Here is a 10,084-nt window from a genome sequence, read left to right as displayed (position 1 = left end):
GTTACACCTGATTTCTATTAGAATCTATAGATATATGCTGAAAACTGATTTTTGTTTGATTAAAATGAAGAAGCTGCATATAACCATAACAGCAAAGACATGCTGACCAAGAACTCCTAATGGACGTCCACTTCTCAAAAATCTGATCTTACTAAAAAACATCCAGCACTGCTTGATGTTTTTTTTGTTGTTTTTTGTTTTGTTTTGTTTTTTTTACATTTTGTCACATAGCAACAAAAAATCCACAAGCAGTACAAAGCGCCACATAACTGGAAAAGAACAAATTGTTTTCGCCGGCAAATGAAGCATGACATATTTGAAATCAGTCTGGGGTTTTTCTGTAAAATCTGCACGTTTTTTCCACACACTCCAGTTTCTCTCCACTGAAATGCGTGGCAGTTGAGCTGCCAGGTCGTATCTGATTACAAAAAAAGAAAACACTAACCTAAAATACCCTAAAACATTATTTATTGAGTATTTTAGATTGGCTTAAACTAATTGCCTCGTCTTAACTGATGCAACTGCGTGGAAATGTTGTCAACATTTTCATTTAATTCCTGCAAATCTTATTTTGAGTTGCGGCGGGCCAGCTCTTCTGAGGAAATGATGTGTTCAGAGAGAGAAATGCGTACCAAAGGTGATCAAAGAGCACCTAAATGTTAGCTGAAATCTGATCAAAGAAAAACCAGCAGCCTGCATTCTCACAGTATTTAGGCAGACAAAAAGGCCTATTCACTTTCAAACTGCAAAGAGAGCTGCGTGTATTTTCACTGGACAGTTTTATTGTGTTCACAGCTTGCAAATAATGGCAGTAAAAATATGTTGTGAGTTCATTTCATCACATAAAAATAGAAATTAGCTTTGGCTCGTGGCAAGTAGCTCTTCGGAAAAACGTATTTAGTGGACATTTTTGCTTTGAATATGTTATCTCTTGCTATGTGCATGTAAAGAAAACCAGAAGTGGGTATCCACAGTGTAAGAACAAAGCAGGTTTGGCACTTTATAGAGGGATGTTTTATTTCCAACGAATGTGAACTTTTTTTGATCAAATCTGGTTCAAAATATCAACGTTTTTCACTACTCTGCTGAACAAGCACCACTAATGAAGCCCTTACACTACTTGTGAAAACACAAAACTACTCATTTGAATGCTTTTTTGGGGGCACAAGATTCACATCAACTCCACAAAAAGCAACAAAACATTAACGTCGTAAAGTATTTTAAATTAGCTGACAGAGTTGGTAGTTCTTCAGATGAACAAGATCAAACCCCAAACTAAAAAACACTTGAACAGTATTTTAAGTAAAATGTAGTTTTTGCCTAAATAATGCCACGATGGACGAGTCTGTGCCTGCTGGGGCCAGGCTGTTTGTATAAATTATATAAAGCGGTCTGTCAAATGTTGTAATCTGTCTTTGAAAATATGAAAACTGCGTTTTTAAATATGGACATGGACACTTCAGGCATTTTAAAATATTTTTGTTTTCCCCCTGCCAGAGAACATAAAATTTCTTTCGGCGGCTACACAAACCGCTGACGCTAAAACCTAAAAAAAAAAAGATCAAATGACAGCGAGAAAAGATAACATCCTCCTGAATTGAATTATTCTAACTTTGATTTATATTCATACTAAGTAGGTTTACTCACTAATCACCTCAAAATAATGAGACCTGTGTTTTGGGATCCACTGAAGACATTATTATGCAAATGTTTTTGAGACATCTGATGCTTGTGCTCTTGGAATATTGTGTTATATATGCTGTCACATGACCAGACACAACAGATTAAGCATGGGGTCACATGTGGAAAGTTAAATATGCAAATCTCCGCAAAGGACAAGTGAATCAATCAGCTTGAATTGTTGTTTTTGCTTACCTCGTTTTAATGCTAATTAACCAGGAAAAAAATAAATAAATAAAAACTTTATGTCATTACTTTCAAAAGGACCCCAAATTAGGTTAGTGCAGGATGCACACAAAGCACTTCAATTAGGACTTTGGCGGAATGTAATCTCCAGAAAATAAAGCAGATCAAAGCACGCCAAAGATTTCTCTCAGAGCTGCTGAGTCTTGTAAATTGTGTCTGCTGGCTGAATAACAGCATGAAACAACAAAGCCATTGTCTTCCATGGGATGATTATGTAAATAAAGCACTTGTGATGGAGCTTTGTTGTTGTACTGACCAAAGAGCGCAACAGACATTTCATTAGGACTCAAACTGGTGTTTACAGAAAAAGGACTTGGAGAGCGTGCGCGTTCGAAATAAATCTTGCTGAGTGAGTTTTATTATGAGTTTCTGGCAAATTCTTGTCAGATACATCATATTACAAGTACTGGTTATTTGTTATACAGCCTCTTTGTATATTTCCATTTTGTCCGTCCCTGTAGAAACACTGTACCTGTGATGTGCAGCTCATTTTCTAAACTCACCTGTTTGTGTAATGCACCAGCTTTTATGTCTATTGTCATCCATCCTATTTTCTAATCCTCTTTTTGTTTTTTTGTTTTTTACATATTTAAGGTAGTATCACCATACTCCCAGCTCCAGGTACATTCACATTTATCTCTGAAAGTGAGAAAAAGTGTGGAGGGTGCAGTAAAAACTCGTCAAAAAACGGCGATGGAAGACAAAACCTATCGGAATGATATGATGAAAAAGAAGCCAAGAAAAACCAAGCAGGGATTGCAACGTTTCCAGCTCTGATTTGAGTTTTAGGGTTTTGAAGATCATCCCCTTTCACCCGTTTGCTTCCAACAAAACTCACCTGCTTGACTCTGCTTGCCTCACCACTTTGAACAAACCACTGCACGTAGTTTTTTTGCTTATTTGTTGTCTTGTTCTGTAACCTTGACATTTGGCCTTTGACTATGCCAGAGCCTTCCTGTCCAGGACCGTTTTCATGTCTGAAACCTCGTTTCCACGTCAGACACCCGGTGTCGCGTCCCTTCCGCGTTTGGACGCGACTCCGAGATGTTGGGGAGGAGTATTTACGGAGAAAATGTGCATTTAAAAAAAAAAGATGAGAGGGGAACCAAAGTCAGAGTAAGGCAGCTGTCGTCGGTAGTGATTCAGAGGTCCGCGAGGCCTCTCACTTTGTTCCTAAATTATTCATGCAATCTGTCAATGCTGCTGTCTGGGCAGACTCCTCTCCCCATGTGCTCGATGATGACAGAAATCCTGCACCACGTTCGCTGCTGTCTTCAGCAAATCCCTCACCGAAAGGACGCGCACGGCGCGTCGCGACGCGACGCTCTGGCGGCACACGCTGCTGCGTGTCTCCCTGCTTGCGCCGGTGTGGGTGTGTGTTCGCGCGCGCGCGTGTGTGGGTGTTCGTCCTCCCACATGATGTGGCGATTGTGTGTGTCTTGAAACGTGGACAGCGTGAGAGAGGTTTTGCACTCTGCGAATGCAACCTTATGTCTCTGCACGCGTTCCTTTATGCTGAGCATTGGAGGGTTTGGGGGGGGCCTGAATATTCAGACTCAAATGAGCTGCAGTGTTTCAGTTCCTGTGGCTCATCTAGATCAGCTTTGCAGCTTTATCTCTCTCTCTCCCTCTCTCTTTTGAGGTAATCTCAAAAATCGCTTTTCTCTCTCAGATTTAAAAGACGCAACTTCACTTTCTCCAATAAATCTTCACGCCGGGCGCACTGGGGTCACCTGTCAGCGGGCGCAGATCGAGTCGAGTGCACGCGGAGCTCCGGGTTTACGCATGCTGCGTCGCTCCTTAGTCTGCGACAGATACGCAATAAAAGCGGCCTGAGACGCAGGCCTTCTGTCGCTCGGCATCAGAGAGGATCATGCTTCAGTCCTGTCGCAGTTAGACGACCACACAAACTTTTTCCAGCCCGTGTTTACTCTTGCAGAAGCGGTTCCGACTGCGCACAGTGGCGCGGAGCCTCGGAGATGAATGCGTCTTGAACACTGACGTGCCAAGAAACGTCCAGGAGAGCCATGACAACCAAAACAATCAAAATGTGAGAAAGTCCCCCTGCGCGGTGGTGACGCTGTGAGGCGTCATATGACAGCAGTTAGTCACTGTCCTCATGGCACCTCGTTGATGCCAAAGTCCTGAACTGAAACACTTTCTCATCTCTGACGGGGTTTTTTCTTTCTCCTCTTCCCTTCTCTCTCTCTCTCTCTCTCTCTCTCTCTCTCTCTCTTTCTCTCTCTCTCTCTCTCTCTTTCATTTCTGCCTGTTCCTTTGTTAAATGGCAGTTCTAGTAACACCCAGAGCAATAAATACGACCTTGGACTGACAGCTTTGATCTCCACTGTTCGTTGTCTTATCTGTAACTCATATCTGCGCTTCTCAAACGAATAGAAATCCCAGATCCAGCAGGGGTGATGCATGCCTTTCCTCCACTGAAATCAAACGAACTGATAGCAGGGAAACACAGCTGTTCTTTTTTTTATTTTTATTTTTTTTCAGTGGCTCATCTTTTTGGTTCCACTGTCTGAATTCACACCCACTCAGTTTGTGCACATTCATCCAGTTCTTCCTTGTTCTAAACATGAACGCCATTGATTGCAGGTATTGTTTTTCCATTGTTTCTTTTCATTTCCGGTTGCAGCATGGTGCCACGCTTACAGTTCATACACTTCTCCACGAGTTCCCTTTTGCAAGTCTGAAACGTACGGAGTTAGACGGCTCCTGGAATCTAAGGATTCATATTGCTTTGAATAGTTCTCGAGTGAGAATTCAAAAAGTCAGGGTAGTCTTAGGTAAGAAAAGAAAAGAAAAGCACAATAGCATTCCTCAAACCTTTTAGATGGTTGCACTCAACACCTTTTTGTCTCTTCTCTTAGCCTTAGTAATGCTGTTGGTGTCTTTTCAAAACAAATAAACGACACTTTAGAGCCTCAAACCGACATGAAAACCTGATTCAAGCTCAAATATTAGCTTGATGCAAACTTGAATATCCTGGAAAAGGCAACTGTTGAATTACTCTCACAAGGCTATACACTGATGTTGTTTGACTCAAGAGGGTTAAATGTGCATATTGTAGCAACATTAAGCTATAGAAAGAAACTGATGGTATTTTTTCAACTATTTTTATGCTTTTTTGGCTTTAAGTCTGCTGGTTTACCCTGTCACTCAGTAGCACATATGGACCATCTGTCCTTGTCATGCCTCAAAAAAAAAAACAAAAAAAAAGATTCTTATCCTCATTCTAGATGTTTTTTTTTTTAGATTTGCACCTGTATTTATTGTTTCCAGTGTACAGAACAAAAACTCCTGCTGAAGACGTAACAGCTCAACAGTAGCTGTTGCTCAAAGGCAGCTGTTTGCGCAATTGATTTCTTTAGTGTAAGTTCAAAATTGCTTTTGCTGCAAACAAAATTGCAACATAAGCAGCACATATAATGAACAATCAAACCACAGCATCAATGCACGCGCGCCCATCTTGTCTTGCAAAGACTTCCAGAGGAATCCTCCCTTTCTTCCTTTTCTTCGAGCTACATCAGAAAACGTGCCGTTAACTTTTTCTTCGCTGTGTGTTTCATGCAGCGCGAATAATTCGATGCCATTTCCTTGGTTTGCGGAGAGACAAAATGAAGAAGTAATAAAGATAAAACAAATTGAAAGAAAAAAATAATAATAATCATTTTGGCTATGAACTGTGATTAAAGAGTTAACATTTTGGCACGTCACAATTGAACAGAAGTGCAGTAAACGATCAGGCAAATAGAAGAAGTGAAGAGATAAAAAGTGTATAAGGGTAAGTCGCAGACACTGTTTTGCATTTTTTGCTTGTTCTCGAAGGTAAGAAATCTGTTGGTAAGACTCCAATAACCAGATGGGAGTGCATTAGCATATTAGTTTAATTTGATCAGAACGTCCCAATTTCTCTTTTTTTAATAAGTCAATTGGAACAAACTCAAAATAAGTGGAAATAATGTGTGTTCCAAACCCTCTGGAAAATAAAATACGACTAGAATTAATGACACATAAAATTTGAGCATTTTCATGACTTATTTCCATAACTGCTGAAAATGTGCAACTACGAAGAACAATAAGGTGGTAAGGGTTGATTTAATTGCAGGGAAATCGTAGCGTTTGTTTCACGTTCCAAAACGGGAGTGAAGCTGGAATGAGGATGTAAATTAGTGAAGGCGCAACCTGACCAAGGCCGAGCCGACTTTATCCTGAACGTGTGAGCACGTTGTTGTCCAGGAGCGTTTCTGCAGATGGCAGTAGGAGCTCTTGGACGAGGTGGAAGAGCTCCGTCTTCTCACAGGTTACCTACGACCCCCGACATGGCGACGGTTTGAGCAAACAAAAATGACGTGCAGCTTTAAAGTTGCTTTGCTGTTTTCAAAATAGGACGTTTGTGCAGACTTTTGTTTTACACTCATTTTTTGTTTATTAGTTTAATGTGTTTAACATTTAACACGCGTGTTGTATGTAATCGTCCATCCATCCGCAACACTACATCCACCAGTCATTGGGAAAAAGGGGGAGTATGTCAAAGGACACACAAACACACACATTTGAGTGGCTATCTTTCTGGGGACTTTCCATTGATTTTCATTCATTTCTACAGCCCAAACCTTACCCTTGTCCTAACCCTAATCCTATCCATTACTTACTTATTCTTACTCTTAAATTTTGCTGTTGGTTTATTTATCCAATTGTAACTTTCAATAACTAAGAACAAACATTCAAGAAATAAGAAGTGAACTATTCTGGCTGCCATCCATTTGGGAATTTATGACAGCACATTTTTACATTACAAATAATCTTAGCTTTTCTTTACATAACCTACTATGTAACATCTGCGAAGGTTCACATACCACGCATCCAGGTGTGCATCTCTGCAGGCGGCGACTGTGAGAATCGGTGAGCCGGTTGCTCTGCTTCACATCTCCTGCTGTGTTTCTGTGCTTCCTGCTTCTGCTGTCCTTCACATGCCAGCAGGTGGTCAAAATATGCTTCATTTGTTTCAGTTTTTTTTTTTTTTTTTTTTTCCGACAGGGAATCACCAGCATGAAAAGTCATGGCTCCCTTGTTTTGATACAGTCAACCAGTGCTGCCTCAAATATATGTGTGTGAACTTACAAATCCCCAAGGAATATTTATAGCCCTTGAACTTTTTCATATTTGGCCATGGACCAACTCAAGTTTAAGTTGGTGGGAGCCACACCTGGCTGCAACACCGTTGTACAACTTGAGACCATTTGTATTTTTAAAAATTGTCGTCAGATTAGAATGAGAATGTATGTGAGCATCAAGTTTGAAGTCTTGCCACGAATTCTCAGTTGGATTTAGATCTGTACTTTAACAGGGACATTTTAACACATGGATATTCTTTGAGCTATACCTTTGTTGTAGCTCTGGCTGTGTCAGCATCATTTTAATTCTGCGCATTCAATTTTCTGGCCTTTACAAATAAATGCTTATGTTATGTTTATCAGTTCAAATTAAGTCAATTAAAAAAATACTTTATTTATTCCAAAGTGAAAATTTAATACTGCTGTAACTCATATTATTCAAGTTTCTCCACACTTGAATAATAGAGTTGTGATAGGGACGATGTTGGCAACAGGACCTCCTGCAGCAGTCTGCTTCTTCAGACAGCGGGGTCTGAAGAAGCCTCTGACTGAAGACACTGAATCGGATGCTGAGGGATCTCTGTAATGGTCTTCATGTCATGAAGAATCCTTTCATGCACCGTCATCTGCAGACATTCCAGAGCTTTCCCCAGAACCCGACCTGCCTTCTTCATCCCCTTTATAAAGTCCCGGTTTCTGATTCCGCTGCCTAAACAGGCAGAAGAGATTACGCTCCTCACATCAGACCTCTAGAAGATCTGCAGCATCTTGTTGCAAACCCACAGTGACCTAATATTCGTGGAGAAGAACGGTCAGCTCTGTCCGTTCCTGTAAATGGCTTCACTGTTGGATCTCCAGGTGATGTCTGAGGTATTTACACTGTCACATTACAGATTTGCATATATAGTGTTGGCATCATCAAATGAATGTCTTTCGTAGGAGACATTGACTAGTTTGTCTACTTATGACTTGTAATGCTGTTTCCTGTTAAGGTCTCTGTTATTTTTGTCTGGTTTCTTTTGATTGAAGTTATTCTGACGGATCCTGCGGCGCGGCGGACGGCAGGTGGCCCCATGTGTTTACTTTGGCTCTCAGAGGCACACAGGAGAATGAATGCTCACGGGTTGAAACCCCCTCCAATCGTTTTTTTTGTTGCTAGAATTATGAGGACATAACTGTCCACAATCAAATGCATTTAATGCTATAAGCTGTCTTTACACCGTGCACACACACACACACGCACACACACACGCACACACACACACACACACACACACAACCGACACTGAAAAACTTTGGTTCCCTTCAGCCGTCTTATATCTGCAAGGAAAAAAAAAGTCTTTCTCTTCTGATGTCTTTAAAGCTGCATAGCATAAACAAAGCACTTTGCTCTTCAAAGACAAAGTTTCTCCATTTTGTAATTGATAATCCTATTTTCTCTCTCTCTCTCTCCTTCTCTCTGTCACTATAACAACATGGCTGCATCTGTCCTCAGATGCTCCCCAGTTCTACAATTCACAGAGAACAAGATAGGCTAGTCCATTTTACTGGAGGCCTCTATGACTGACTCCATAATTATTGTGGATAATTATTATGTTTGCAAAAGAACATAATATGCTTTTTTGTTTGTTTTTAGAAATCAATAAGTCATCTTTTTTACACTTCCTTGAAAAACCTCCAGCTGACACAAATTCCAACTTTCAACTCAAACCTGAAATCTCTCCAAACCAACCCGGATATTCATTTTGTGGAGGATTTTTGCTCATCTTTCTTTTTCATTCATCAGAGAGAGAGAGAGAGAGAGAGAGAGAGAGAGAGAGAGAGAGAGAGAGAGAGAGAGAGAGAGAGACACCCGGTGGCCCCCACCAATCCTCCTTCCTTTGCGTTAACTCCTACAAAACGCCTGTCATCCTGACTCACTCATAGACAACCCAGAAGCCACCGCGACGCAGTGGATCAATTTAGCGCAAAAAGCCGTGGCATTTTTCAAATGTAATGGGCTTTGATGTCGACGCTGAGCTGATTACAGAACTCCGCCGAAGCCACCAAAACCCTTTTTTTTTTTTTTATCTGACTGTTTCCTGTGCAGAGGAAGTTTGCAGAATCTCCTTTCTGTTCTGTTCAGTTCATCCCATGGAAATCGTCCATTTTTGTCTTCTCTCAAACTGTGTTTGATTTTACAGCCGCGCATCGGCTCCAGCCCCGTTTCAAAACGTCATCGTGATCACTTTTAGCTTCAACATAGTAGCAACAAAAAAATCTCTGCAGCTCGTAGGTGTTGCTGTCCCTGGACAGCCACACACTGCCCCCTGGTGGAGCGAGCATGTAGTCGTGAGCTGTAGTTTATTTTTGATAAAATTCACCACTCATGATGGATACAGAAACAAATTTAGTGCCATTAAAAGTAATAAACTATTTAATTTATTTTCTTTTATCACCTTCTTTGAGGATTTTGATCATATGTTAATAAAGCAAGAACTCCTTATTTTGTGTTGTCAGAGTATGTCATTGTATTCGACAGACGTTTGTGAAAGCCAAAAGGTATTTCCTGTTGTTTCTGTTTTGCTGCTAAAGGCGTCCCTCAGAGATCAGTTTTGGGGACACTTTAAATTTCTTTGGGATCCTAATCAAGGCATTTTTAAATAGTCGGTGTCAGGATCCCGGCTTAAACTCAGTTTCGAATTGTTCTCCCAAGTTTTTTTGACGCACAATTAACTACCATGCTAAAATATTTTCTAAAGCGAATTACAAGCAAGTTACATTAAGAAGGCGATTCTACTATTTAAAAAAAAAAGAAAAACAAAGAGAACAATACAAGATTTAAGTGGCTGAAGTGAATTCCCTCTGCGGGGTATCTGCTTCTCCACATCGAGAGGAAACAGTTGACGTTTTCTGAAGTTTGCTAATCCTTAAGTAAATGTCAGAAAATGGCAAAAAGAAAAAAAAAATAGTATGTTGCAGTTGATGTAAATCAACAGTATATGGTATCACAGAAATGTTGCACTGGGACTCATCATTAGCACCAGCTG

Source organism: Poeciliopsis prolifica, unplaced genomic scaffold (assembly GCF_027474105.1).
Source record: "Poeciliopsis prolifica strain line A6 unplaced genomic scaffold, Auburn_PproV2 SCAFFOLD009, whole genome shotgun sequence".
Lineage (NCBI taxonomy): Eukaryota > Metazoa > Chordata > Actinopteri > Cyprinodontiformes > Poeciliidae > Poeciliopsis > Poeciliopsis prolifica.
Note: the sequence above shows the minus strand (reverse complement) of the source record.